This window comes from Hipposideros armiger, unplaced genomic scaffold (genome assembly GCF_001890085.2).
Source record: "Hipposideros armiger isolate ML-2016 unplaced genomic scaffold, ASM189008v1 scaffold_4, whole genome shotgun sequence".
In the NCBI taxonomy this organism is placed as follows: Eukaryota; Metazoa; Chordata; class Mammalia; order Chiroptera; family Hipposideridae; genus Hipposideros; species Hipposideros armiger.
Window position 1 is genome coordinate 4,984,195 of NW_017731354.1, and position 14,306 is coordinate 4,998,500.

Consider the following 14,306-nt stretch of genomic DNA (forward strand, 5'->3'; position numbering starts at 1 on the left):
GGCGGGTCCCGCGGTCCCATGGCCACACTGTGACAGGAAGGAGTCTGAGGTCCATCTCTCAGTCAAAGCCAGGAGGCTGGCACGGGCTCTCACCTCCGCCGAGGAGGCCTCCCCACACCCTGGCCCCGCTTCAGAGAGCCTGACAAGCCTCGGCCATTTGCCTCTGGCGCACTTTTGCCAGGTCAGGACAAGAAAAGGCCATGCTCTCCAGGTCCCTTCTCACTCTGCTAGCAGACAAAGCTTTGTGTGAGGCCACTGTGGGCAAACAGTATAGTGGTCCCCCAAACATTAAGCAACCCAAGTTGACTGGGTGAACCCGACAGATGACTAGATAAACAAAATGTGGTCTGTCTACACAATGGACTATTATTCAGCTCTAAAAAGGAAGGACATTTCAATACCTGCTACCACATGGATGACCCTTGAGGACATCATGCTAAATGAAATAAGCCAGTCACTAAAGGATGACTAGGATATAATTCCACTTATATGAGGTACATAGAGTATCAAATTCATAGAGACAGAAAGTAGAATGGAGGTTGACAGAGGCTGGAGGGGAGGGGGGGATTGGTGCTTAACGGGGACCGAGCTTCAGTTAGGGGTGATGGTTGTACAACAGTGTGAACACCATGGAATTGTATACTTGAAAATGATTAAGATGTAAATTTTATGTCATGTGTATTTTACCATAATTAAAAACAGCATTTTAAAAACAACAACAGCAGCATTTTAATGGGCAAAAATGTAAACCGCTAAGAAAAGGAACATCAGGCAGGTACAAGAAAAACTAGAGAAGTCGTGATCTTAATATAAGACAAAAATGCAAGTCAAGGCAAATATCATTAAATAAGACAATGAGAACCGTTTTCTATTTGTAAAAAATCAGTGAGGGTTTACAGCCACAGAGGCAAAGGGTGTAGCACTGCCAGCTGGAGAGAAAGGACTGGACAAGCCTCCTTTCCCTTCTTTCACTGGCTCCCAACATCACTGCCAGAGAAAGAAAAGATTTGTGCTGGGCAAGGAGACACGCAGCTTTGGTCAGACCGAGCGCGTCCTGGTCCTGAATCGAGGGCACTGCATCCACACTTTCCTCAAGTTTTGAAACCTTCAGAGCAAGTCCCGGGCTCTGAATGACTCCCCCTCCTTCGGCTGCTTGTAAAATGAGGTTTTGCACCCTGGAGGGCCTGAGCGGTGGGGAGGCTGGCAGTCTCCAAGCGAGGAGCCATCTAGAACTGACACATAGATTCCTCTGCTTCTTAGCAGTAGAAGCCCCAGCACTGCCCACCAAGCCCACTCCCTCGAGCAGTGGCTCTTTACCGCTTATCTCCCTTCACACCTCACATTAAGAGGCAGGGACGGATGGCTCCATTTTACAGATGAGGAAACTGAGGCTCAGAGAAGTCAAGTAACTAAGCTAAGGTCCAAAGCAGGGGGCAAAGCTGGGATTCAAATTTATGACCCGGCAGACTCCAGAGCCCAATTCTTAACTGTCAGGCTATGGTTCCCTCGGGAGGCATTCAAACAACCTGGGGGACCTCAAAGCTTGGCACCCAGGGAAGGCCTGGAAAAGCAGGACACAGGGTGGCCATGGCCAGATCAGGCACACGAAGATCAGACCATCCCTTAGCAAAAATCTCATTGATTCCCTCTAGAGAGTTTTGAGTTTTCAAATCACTCATATCTAAGAGTCTATTTGATCCAACAGATGGGGGAGGCAGACAGGAGAGAAATGATCAGAGAGGGGCACCATCAGCCAAAAGGCACACAGCAAGCTCCCATCAAGTTAGGTCTAGTATCCAACCAGGCCTCACCCCTCAACCCAGAAGCAATCAGACCGCTCTAAGGCCCCCGAAACGTGCCCTCAGACACAACGTTCCGGCGGGCACCAGGATACAGACGGAATTCTCTGAAGCCCACACAGCCTGCCTGCCAAGCCACCACACACGCCTGCCTGCCAGCCCGACACTCTAACCTGCGTTTTTTATTGCTAATTAATTTGGATGGAGATGTCTTTAAAACGACTTACGTCGGGTCCTCCCCACTGTCTGTGAACCAATTTCATTACAACGGAAACCGTGTTGCCAAAATGAGAGATCCCCTCCTTTTCAGGCCTGTGCCCTTGAAGGCATCTTATTAGAAAAGAGCATTTCTTAATTAACATTTTTGATCTTTAATCCATTACACATCCCTTTAATCCTGTACGAGGTGCGACTGGCCCACTTCCTCGGGCCGGCTCTGGGCTGCACGGGGCTGGCAATTTCAGCACTGAGGGCTCGCTCACAGCTGGACTCCACCGTGGACCGTCTGCCGCTCCCAGACACCACCCCTGGACTGGCTGCGGGTACATTTCCCGAGCGGGGGCCTGGAAGGGGGGCTCGGCACACATACCCCCGGATGAGCCAGTCTGCAGATGAGAGTTCATTTCATTAACCCCTGAACCCCATCTCTTCTCGCCCCAGAATGTTCCCGGCAAAGGCTGTGTTAGCAGCTTTGGCTCCCGCCAAGCATGAGAGCCGCTGCGCTGGTCTTCCCTCCCATTGGCATGGATCTCAAACAACTCGACCGCGTCTATAGGAAGAACGGGCCCAGCAAGGTCCTAGCACCCCACTTTGGAAAGCTTGGTGCTTGTCCGGTGACCCTTCCTTCCTGAGAGACTTTCTTCGTTGGGTTTTGCCCCATCTGGGTCCCCTCCCACCTCCTTGACCGCCCAGCTGTCTCCTCAGTCTGTCCTCCTCACCCAACCTTCAATGCCGAACGCCTGCCTGGGCACAGACCTCCGCTCCTTTGTTCTGCCTGGGCTCACCGGGGTGCACCCGACCCAGCTCCAACACCAACTACACAGGCCTGACACCCAGATCCACGCCCAGTCCCATCCTCCCAGGTCACAGGACTATCATTCAAGTGCCCACTCGGCATCTAGGAGGTATCTGAGACTTATGGCCAAAGACGAACTCCTGAGCCCTGCCGCCATCTGCACCAGAAGGGCTCCACCCAGGACCCCAATCCCATGAAGGGCACCCAGCTGCTCGGATTCATCAGTTCCTCTCCCTTTCTCATCCTGACACCCAATTCAGCGACCGATTCTGTGGGCCCTTCCTCCAAAAGCAATTCTTGATCTGGCCTCTACTTGCCTCCTGACCTTGGTCCCAGCCCCCATCATCTCTCACCTGGATGAGCACAGGGGGGCTTCACTCTCACCCACACACAGCTAAAGGGGGCCTTCCCCCTGCGCCCCTAGCTTCCCTTCAACTCAGGGCGAAACTCCCAGTGCCCACGACGACTCCAGGCCCTACGAGAGCTGCCACCTCCCTTGCTCCCCTCCCCTCTGGCCCTGGTTCTCTGCTCCAGCCACAGGGACGTCCTGTCCTCTGTTCTTCAGCAAGCCCAGCTCACGCCCACAGCGGGGAACGTCGGGGCCACCACTCCACCCCCTGCACGGCTCACACCCTCTCTGTCTCCTCCCAGGCAAAGGCTTCTCTGGCCGCCCCCGTCCAGGCGGCCCTCTCCTCCCCACCACCCCATCACTCTCTAACGGGCCACCTCCCAGGGAAAACATGTATGTGTGTATTCGTTTACTTTGCTGGGCGGCATCTCCTCCACTGGACTGCACACAGACTTGGTCAGCCCCGTCTGCCACCTAGAACAGTGCCCGCGCTTAGTAGGTCCTGGAGAACATTTCTGACTGACAGAATGAAGCCTGTCGGGACCTTGCCAGCAGTGACTCAGGCTCACAGCCATCACGGGCCATCTAGGAGGGGCCCTGAATTACCAGGACTAGGGCTCATCCAGCAGCAACTAAGAAGGCAGTTAGACATCCAGAAGCACTTCCTGGTGATATACGTCCTGAGAAACTGTCCCCCAGCAAATAAAGTACAGCTTGAGCCTCATGCTGGATTACTAGGGAAGGAGGGAAGGAGAGAGATGGCCCGTAGTGGCAGGGGAGATGGAGCCTACGAGCAGTTATGGAAAAGAGGCAAGCCAGCTCCTGGTCCTTCAGACGTCCTTCCCGAAGGACAGGATGGGACTTCATGGAAAGAGCGGGCCCCCAGGAGACACACGTGCAGTCTTCACAGAGGGCAGGCAGGAGGCTGGGCTTGAAAGACATGCAGCTTTGCAAAGGTGATGGGGCGGGGGCATGAGGAAGGGGACAGAGCCCAAGCAAAGGCTCGGGGTGAGAAGAGGATGCAGGACACAAGGGGGGGCTCCTGTAAGAGACCCTTTCTGGGACTCGAGTCCTCCACCCCCGTCTCGACTCTCCCAGCAAAATGCTCCAGTGAGACCCTCCACGGGGACCACCCTGCCTCAGGGCACCATGACCTCCCAAGGCTACTGGTGTCCCCCGAATCTGGCTAGCAGCAGAGCTGAGCCCGGAGTGTGGGATTCCGGACTCCCAGTCCAGTGCTCTAGCTGTCCAACACTCCCTAAGCTCCCCCTTCATCTGCCATCCAAGCTACCAGCCCAGACCTTGACCTGAGCCCTGGTGCTGCAGAGCACGAGGTGAAGGGCCCCTCCCCCAGCAGCAGGAGGCCAAGGTGACCAGGCCCCACTGTGCCCTCACCCAGGCTAGGGATGGAGGGGTGCTGGCTGGCTGGAGAGCCACAGGGCCAGGTGTAAGGAGCAGACTGGCCGATCTCCCCGACACCAGACAAGCTCCTTGAAGGGAAACTCCACCATGGCCTGAGCAGACATCTGCCAGCCGGCCGGGCCCCAGGAACTGGGCTGGGATGGTGCCGAGCCGGGGGTGTGTGGGGGGAGGACCAAGGGCACCACCCACGATGGGGACAATTCAGCACCCACCACACTCCCCGCCCCTGCGCACTGGCACAGGCTCCACCCTTCACCCTTGTGGTCCCTCCACAAACCTGTGGGTCAGACACAGGCCCACCCCTGGTGCCAGGAGCGGGGCAGGGAGCACGGGGGACGGGGGTGGGGGGACCCAGGTTACGAAGTCAGCCGATGAAGCAAAAATGTCATCTGGCCTGAGATACAGCTGTCGTGTATGGGGACACGCACAATGTGAGGTGCTTGTCTCCTGTATCAAGACCAAGGGATGAAGAAACACATCTCAAAACCCCTGAGTCACAGCCACCTGCCCCATGAGGGGTCACCCACATCCTGGACTCACTCAGGCAGCTGCACAGACTGCAACACCCTGTTTAAATTGGTGTTGCCCTCTTTGGGGGCAAGTGTGCACCTAAACTGGGAGACATTAAATGAGCTAGTCACGACCCGGAATTGTGCACACACATTCCAATGAGCAAGTTAGAGGGCGGGGTTAGGTGACCTGTGCTGCACTGCAGCTCTGCCACACACTTGCTGTGTGACACTGGGCAAGACCCCCAGCCTCTCTGAGGCTCAATTTCCACCCACGGGAAACAGGAATGACAATAACACCTATGGTCAAAGCACTGCTTCAAGGATCCACTGAGATAATGCCTGTGGAAATGCCTGTTTGAGGGAGGCAAGGGGGCAGAGTGACAAGCACAACGCGTCTTGGGGACGGAGAGAGCCGAGTTCGAATCCTGACCAGCCACCTAGCAACCAGCTGACCCTGATCTCTGCAGGAGCATGCTACTCATACAAGCACAGACGCACACAACGTCAAGGCCAGGGTCACAGGGTACAGGGCACTCGGCCCCTAGAGCCATCCCACAGGGTGTAGCTGTGGCCCTGCCTGGCCTCTGGACTTCCCTAAGGGGCGGGTCCTAGGCAGCCTGGCCCCAGGCCCCTGGGGGTCCCCAGCTCTGTGGCTTTGCAGGAGTCAGGGGCTCTGGCTGGAATCCCAGGCTGGCTGCCTCTCTTTTCTTTGTCTCTCCACATTTGGGGAAGGCATTTCCTCCTGCCCGGGCCTGCGGGTCAGGTTTCCACCCAGATGGAAAGTCCCACACAGGGGCCCCCAAAGGAGAGCTCACCATGGAAACTCCACAGGGCGCCCGCCAGACACAGGAGCAAGTGGCCATGGGCAGGCCTTCCGGGGGCCAGCCCCACAGTCCTGCCAACTGGGAGGAGGGAGGGGCCAGAAGGGGCTCCAGCTGGTTCTTTATATCGCAGGCACAGGACAATATTCATACACACGTGCAGAGCAGAGGGTATGGGGGGGTGCTTTAGGCGTGTGTCTATGGAGAGACTGAATTAGGACTTTCTGAGCCTCAGTCCCCCCGACTCTGCCCCCTGGAGGCTGGATTCCACTCAGAGAAAATGAGTAAATATGAAAATCCTAAAAAAGTGAATAGGTGGGGGCCGGCCGGCGCGATGGTTAAGAACTCGCTTGGGATGCCAGAGGGCCCCGGTTCGGATCCCACATATGAGGGCCAGTGACACTGCCCTCCACAGCTAAGATGCTGAACAACAGCTCAACCTGGAGCTGGGCTGCCATGAGTCGCCGGCGATGGCGTAGGCTGCACTCCCTGTGGCAGTGGATTGCCATGGGCTACCGTGTGTGGCCAGCAGCCAGCGTGAGCGGCCAGCAGCCGCAGTGAGCGGCCGTCCAGAAGCCGGCGACTGATCTGCCTCGCCAGGGAAGAGCGCAATGATGGTGCCAACTTGGGCCAGTGAAGCAACGTCCTCCACAACTAGATTGAAGAACAAAAAAACGACAGCAACTTGTCTGTTCCCCTTCCCCCAATTCCCCAGCACTGTTCCCATCCCCCCAATTCCCCAATAAAAAAAAAATTTAAAAAAAATCTTTAAAAAAAAAAAAGTGAATAGGTGGGGTGCTGAATGAAAACCCTCAGTCCCAAGCACCCCAACTGTGGCCAGATGACAGCCTGGGCAGAAGAGATGGGACACGGTCGGCGAGGTGTCTCCTGAACTGTTGAGCTAAAAACATAAGGATGTAAACAGCCTCCCAAACTGTCCCAAGACTCCATGAGTCGGGGATAGGTGGTCCTCAAAAAAGGCGGGGGGGGGGGTTCTGAGGTAAAACACATAGGAAGAACATCCCCCAAGACTCACGGCAGGCGACCACTAGCACCCCAAGGGCTCTTGGAGGTCCCGGATGAAAGCAAGCCTTGTGGCTGCATTTAACCAGACACTCAGCAAGGAAACTCGGGCGATGGCCAAGGTGCGGTCCCTGCTGAGACCCCTCCAGGCTGCACTGCGTGGAACGCATGGCTGTGGTGTGTGCTGAGGCCCTGAGCATGTTTCCAGGGCAGCTGAAGAAAGAACTCTAGGAGAGATGGGTCTGCGTCGTGTGCCACATTGTTACTGAGACAGCGGCTGTTGCTCATTCAATGATTAATGAGGACGCACGCAGCAAATTCCTCAGCATTTAGTGCCAGGGCTTCACATTCGTCTGTCCCGAGGACCTGGACCTGACTGCGGCGGCCACGCTGCCTCCCACCCTATTTCTCGTTCGGCCTAGGCTGCCAGGAAGCTCACCTGCATCGCGAGCCTCACCCTACGCTTCTGACAAGGAGCTCTTCCATCGATTACTGTAGCTGCCCTGTGACACATGGGCCACCTCACCTCGTCTCATTAATAATCACCAGAGCTGGCGTGTACTGGGTGTTTGCTGTGTGCCGGGCACTGTGCTGAACACACAACACGTTTCCTTATAACGATGCCACCAGGCGGGGCTTCAGTCTCCCCACTTTACACGTCAGGAAACAGTCCTGGGAAGGTGAATCGCTTCAAGTGCAACCTCACAGCTAATCAGCTAATAGCACGGCTGTGGGTTCACCTGCTCACTCTCTCCTCGGTCTAGGCTGAGTCCTGGAGGGCAGCACACCATTGTGTCCTTGTGGCCTAGTGAGGCACAAAGGGACACCTGACCATTAGGTGATGAACACGCTGGTGGTGAATCCAAGACTCAAACAAAGGTCTGTTTGCTTCCAAACCCACCTTCTAACTCCTGTCTTCTTAGTCCTTAGGGCTCAGTACACCTAACCCTAACCTTAACCTTAACCGGAAACGTAACCCACACCCTACGACTAGATCTAAGCTTGCTTCTAGCACAATCCCAGATGAGATCATTAATAGCCAATACACTGCTTCCTGCCTGGCTTTATCCTCAGTTCTGAGGGTCGAGCAATCTGGCCACAAAGGCTCGGGCGACAGAAACACGGCCTCCAGCGCAGATGGTGGGAGCACGTGGGGTCTGCAGGAGGGAGAGGTCAGCGGGGCCGGGGTCAGGGGCCCCTCCCGAGAAGCCTGGACAGCCCTGAGCAGGGCAGGCCTAGGCCAAGGCTGGAGCAGCCGACGGTGGAGCAGGCACGCCGCCGGACTGGCCCCGTTCGCAGAAGCGGCTGCTCTGGCCTGCGAGGGCCAGCCCGGTGGGTGGGGAGGAGATGCCCAGCCGGCTTCCTGCCCATTCGCGGCTGGCCAGGAGCCCCGCAGCCAGCACAGGAAATAACAGGGGCCCCCAGAGGCCGCCCAGGCAGGCCCTGCTCCGCGGCCGCCCAGGGAGGGAAGGAGGCCATTGTCGGCCTTTGTTTCAGCTTCCCCAGCATTGCTCGGGCTCCAAGGGGGTCGCTGGGAGCTAACAAAGCTTCCCCCCAACCACAGCTGTCCAGCCTTCCCCACCCCGACCCTGGGGACAGGCCCACCAGGCCCCTGGGCTCTTAAAGGGGCAGGTGCAGGGTGGAAATGAAGTCATGTCCAAGATGGGGGTGGGGGCACCCGTGGGCCAGAGCTGGCCGGGCAGGCCAATGGACAGATGGGCACTGGGGTCTGCGTCTGCACCCGGTCAGCCCAGTGCCGGGTCCAACAGCAGTTGTGTGAAGCTTTGGATGGAAAGAATGTCTGATGCCCTGGGGGAACAACAAAGAAACCAAAGAAAAACCCAAAGAGCAAGGAGACAAGGTGGACATGTTGAAGGGTGCCCAGTGGGAGCACCACTCTCCTCCTGGAACAGGCATCCCAGAAGCCCATCTGCAAGCCGAGGGGTGTTGTCGGCGTGGGGCGCAAGTGTGTACATGTCCTGGTATGTGCGCACGTTTGTAAGTGTGTGCATATGTGTGGGCGTGTGTGAGCACATTCGCCGGCCTCCCTCAGTATCCGCGGGGGATTGGTTCCAAGACTGCCCACAGATACCAAAATCCTTGGATGCCCACACCCTTACACAAAACGGGGAGCATTTGGATAGAACCTATATTCGCATATAGGCCACAGCACTACCTGCCTACACGTCCCGCCATTCTCAGGGACTCAGCATAGTGACTCGGCTCGTGGCAAATTCAAGTTTTGCTTTTTGGAACTTTCTGGGATTTTTTTTTTCCCCCTGAATATTTTCAATCTGCAGTCTACAACGCAAAACTCACAGAAACAGAGGGCTAACTGTACACGCCTGCATGTGTAAATCTGTGTGCGCATACTTGTGTGCATGTGTGTGTGCATGTGTGCATGTGTGAGGTATGGAGGAACACATACATGAATGTGTATGTGCACTGAGTGAGGGTGCGTGCTGCTGGAGAGCACATATGTGTGAATACATAATACAAGTATACACACTGATGTGTATGTGCAAGTGTATTGGACGTATGGGTGTCCGTGTGTGTGTGAGCAAGTGTGTGTTGTGTGTGCACGTGCACTACTGAACACTCAGGCTTGTGCCCATCATCAGTCGTTCACCCCCACACTGGCCCCGGTGGCCTCTCACTAATGGGGCATCACTGCAACGACTGCATTAGGGCTCTTAGCACTTCCTCGTGTAGGTTCCACAAGGACACATGACATCTCCACTGAGTCCCAGTCACTGCCAATTAGCAACTACAGAGAGCAAGCCCTAGACGCAGACAAAACCAACCCAGGTTCAAATCTCTGCTCTGCTCCGACCAGCTGTGAGACCTGCACCAGCCTGTCCACCTCGGAGCCTCCATTACTCACCTGTGAGATGGGAGTGATGCATCCTCTCACCTGTGGTTAAGGAGGGTTAAGTGAGATGATGCATGTCAGGTGCACAGCCCCCCGGCCTGGCACCAGTTCATGCTCACTAGACGGTTATTACTTTTTTATTGTTATTACAGTCACTTGTAATAATAGCGAGGTGCTGAGGACACAACAGTGAGCGAATCAGGCGCTGACCCTGTTTCCACAACTTGCAGGATTTTGAAAGCATTTAGTCCTGAGAAAGAGAATGTAATAGTATAAGCAAACATGTATCCACCTTACTGGATTCAGTATCAGACCAATGTGCTAACTACCACCCAGGGTGGCCAGCAGCCATCAGTTAAAGCAGCCAGCCACAACCAAGGGAAAAAGGATGATCAGTGTGGGCAAAATGATGGCATCAGTTAGCCAGGTTCAGTCTGTACACCTATGGAGTGAGTGTAAGTGTGAGTGTGAGCGTGAGCGTGTGAGTGTGTGTGTGTGTGTGTACATGCACATGAGCACACCCACACCTGCCTCACACCTGCCTGTACACTCAAGGATCTTAAGAGAACGTCAGCTGAGATGACAACAGCCTCATCCCTGTGGGCTGCCACAGCACGGACCATACCCAGCCCTGGACCTGGGTCCAGCAGAGTGCCCACCCGGGAAGCCAGGTCCAGCCAGGCGACATGATTGGGCTGACCTTGGTCATTTCCCACTGGGCACTGACCCAGGGCCTCCCAGTCTGCGTCAAGCCCCGCCCAGGGGAAAAAACTGACCCCATGACAGCCTCAGGCCCTTTGCCTTTCAGAGCGGACCCTGCCCACCCCTCCCCCCACCCCCCAACCACACCCCGGCCTTTCCACTTGGGAAATGAGCCACACCCCACCAACCAGGGTCAGCATGAGAGAGGATGGTCCCCTGAGGACTCAGTCTCACCCCAACCCTGCAAGAGTGCCCTGCCCACAGTGGCGACGCCTGGAGACCCAGCCAAGACAGCGGGAGGCATGGGGAGGGGGAAAGCAGAGGTCCATTGAAGCCTTCTCTGTTGCTGCACAGATCCAAGCTCAGAGCTCAGCTCTGATCCAAGATGTCCTCAGTGTATTATCAACAGCAAGAACAAAAGTGCAGAGCACCAGGTGCCACTCTAGGGGGCTAGGGCTAACCCACATGGATGCCCTCATACAATCCTCACAATGGCCCTAGGAAGCAGGACAGTTGTCCCCATCTAAGATGAGAAATAGAACCACAGAGAGGTTAAGTAATTCACAGGAAGTCACACAGCTGATAAGCATCTGGACCCCATTCTTGTTCTTAACGAAGTGAACAAAGATCTGGCCCTGAACTGCCACCTGCACATACAGGCCAAGAGGCAGAGTTGAAGTTCTCCACCTTGGCAAACACGTGCCAGGCGCCTGCCAGTTACCAAGCCAAGGCTGGGCTCTGGGAGCACAGAGAACCACATGGTCACTGCCTGAAGGAGTGAGCAGAGCAGGGGACTAAGCCCCAAAACAAGGAACATCGTAACCAAGCAGAGGGCAGGGAGGGCCAGGATCAGAGCAACCGCCAAGGCTCAGGGATAGAAACGAAGGCACAAAAATTATGGCCAAAAAACAGTATGCCTCCTGGAAGAGGTGTCGTTTAGGCTGTGCTTGGAAGGATGATCTCCAAAGGCAGAGGGCCCAGCCAGATCGAGGCCCAGAGGAGCAGGCCAGAGGGCTTAACTCACCAAACCCCGTCAGTCCTTGGTACTCAGGGTCCCACGTGGGCTGGGAGCATCACCACCACCCTGGAGCTGCTTAGAAATGCAGAACCGCAGGCCCCACTGTGGGTCAGACTCCTCACTTCAACAAGATCACCAGGGTTCCATGAACGATCAAGCCTGAACGGACCTGGTATAAACCACGCCTGGGCAACCCGGGGGACCGCCCCAAAGTCACGAGAAGCAATGTCACGCCACGCCCACACCCACAGACACGCCTGACTGTGTCCGTGGTTTACAGCTGGGGCTTCAAGTCACCCAAGAATTGCTGATGTCCACAGCCCCCCATGGGTCCTCAGGCCATAGGAAGGGTCAGGTACCACGGAGACACCCCTACTTTCAGGTAGCACTCAAACCTGGAGAAAGTGGGACCAGCCCTCCCTCATTACTGACGCCCCTGAAAAGCCCAACAGCACCAGGAGAGAAGGGGCCCACCGGGCCTACCGGGGGGAACGGCCCCGAGTCAGCAGGGCTGGGAGCAGGCTACCTCATGGCAGAGTAAGGGTACGATAGCAGAGCAGCTGCTGTGTGCCAGGCTGTGGGTACAGGACAAACGGCACCGCATCCCTGCCTCCGAGGAAGCCCCGAGCCACCCAGAGAGGCGGAAGTCCACAACACAAGCCCACTCCATGGACATGAAACTGAAACCATCAGCCAGGCCAGCGGGGAGGAAAAGGGAGGCAGAAGACACACGCCACACACGTTCCCTCGCACACACCCTGGGCACGTGTACACGCCTGCACGGCAGACAGAACACAAAGGAAGTGACATAGAGTGCCGCTCAGCAGGGGCCCCTGGCTGGTCCGCAGCCAGAGGGAAGGATGGGCAGGAAACACCACATCCCCCTCGTAAAACTGGTCCAAGTCTGCCCCCGGGGCCCAGGATGCCACATGGAGGGGCACAGAGGCCCCGAGGCCCCCAGAGGAATGAGTAAAGGCTGCAGCACCTGGGCACACGCGCGGACGCACGCGCGCACACACACACACACACACACACACACACAGTGCAGACCCCATGTGCACACAGGGCACAGATGCCCTACCTCGTGGACTGCTCACCATGGTAACAGAGTGGCCACCTCTCGGCTCCAGTCACCACCTGAAGGTTTCTGAGGCCTCCTGTGCCAGGCGAAGCTGCTCTAACAAAGGCACAGTCCGGGCCGGCCTGGCCAGGGGTCCGCCGTGCAGACCAGCCGGCGCATGCCTGCCACGCTCCCCCGGTGAGCTCGGGGCCACCGCGTCTTCCTACCCAGCCTGCCTGGCTCCACTTAGCTCAATTCCCCATAGATGCCCTGGCCGCGCTAATGAGAAACTCCCCAGCTGGCCCCATATAAAAACGCATTTCATAAGTCTTTAAAATGCTGGGAAATTCTACATCTATTTAGGACTTTTTTGCTCCTTTAAATTGTCCCCTGGTCCTCATCGAGAAAAATGACTGAGTTGGGGGCTTAAGCACAGAGGTGGACAGCACTGCTAAGCCCGCTAGAGCCAAAGGGGCCTGGCAGCTTCCGGCGCTGGCCACAGTACGGTGGGGACAGAGGCCGGGCAGGACATCCTCGCTGATGAGCCAGGTAGGGGGTCACTCGGGAAAAAACTGAAGGGAGGGACCCTGGTGGCACGTGGGGAGGCAGGGGATGGCACAGTCTCTCCAGCCTTGATCTGAGGATCGAAAGAAGTTAAAAGGTGCTGGGAGCCCCTAAGAAAAATTCTAAGGAGAAAAAGACATGTCACAGCACCCAGAGGTCGGTCACAGCATTATTTATAACAACCCCAAACTAAACGCAGCCCAGGTGTCCAACAGGGGAGGGTGGGTAGGAAACGAATGCCCATCCACCCAGTGATCCCGGCAGCTACTGAGAAAGAACGATGTGTGGGTGCAGGGCTTACATGAAGCTCAGGCCTAACGGGGGCTCCACAGATCCCGCCGGCCATTCACCCGGACTCCATCCAGGTAGGAGGTGCGTTCACACACAGATGGAGCCGGAAAATGGGCCAAGGGATGTGACCAGCAAGTGTGCAGAAGTGCAGCGTTGCAGGCGGAGTTTCTGTGAAGTAGCTGAAATAATAAACATGTGCTCTAGGAAGACACAAGCGGGGTTGGGAGGCAGCTCCGAGAAGGGTCAGGAGTGCAAGCCGGGCTGCACAGAGGGGCCCCAGGCTCCGGACGTTTCCGTCCGCTGCACTCATCCAAACCTGGAGGCTGCAGGAGGTGAGGGGGCTGCACCTCTGTCAGAAGCAGAGACACTGACCACTCTCCCTACCCCACTCCTTACCCAGAACCTGGTGAAAAGGAAAATGAAAGGTCCCTGGCATCCCTCTCCAAGGGGCCCCCAGGACACCTGATAGCGAGGTGCCGCTCAGACCTCCGGCCTGAGCAGGTCCCAGAGCCTCGAGTCCTAACACCAGCGCCACCCTTCCTCACCCCCATCCCTCCCAAAACCAAACTGCATCCCCGCCCAAAACCCAGCAACAGTCCCAGCAGGGGCCCACAGGGAGGCAGGGAGGCGAGTTGGGCTTAGGCGTCGGGAATCCCTGCAGAGAGCCGAGCCCAGTGTTTTCCAGGCCCAGCCTTTGAAGATGGGAAATGTGTGCAAAGCCTTCAAAACATGCAACTCGCCTCCTTCCGGGCAGCAAAGCAGGGGGCCTGGCCCTACTTCGACTGCTCCCCCTGACCCGGGAAGGACCAGGACACAGAGCTGACCCCTCACTTAGCGGCTGCAACCCCTCTAAAATGA

The 14,306-nt window shown here is 56.5% G+C and overlaps 1 protein-coding gene across 2 annotated transcripts in view; it reads right to left on the minus strand.

Annotated features, from left to right (window-relative positions):
- Positions 1-14,306, minus strand: part of ZNF423 (zinc finger protein 423) — a 319,048-nt gene that overhangs the window by 258,113 nt on the left and 46,629 nt on the right. The gene's annotated exons all lie outside the window — the stretch shown is intronic.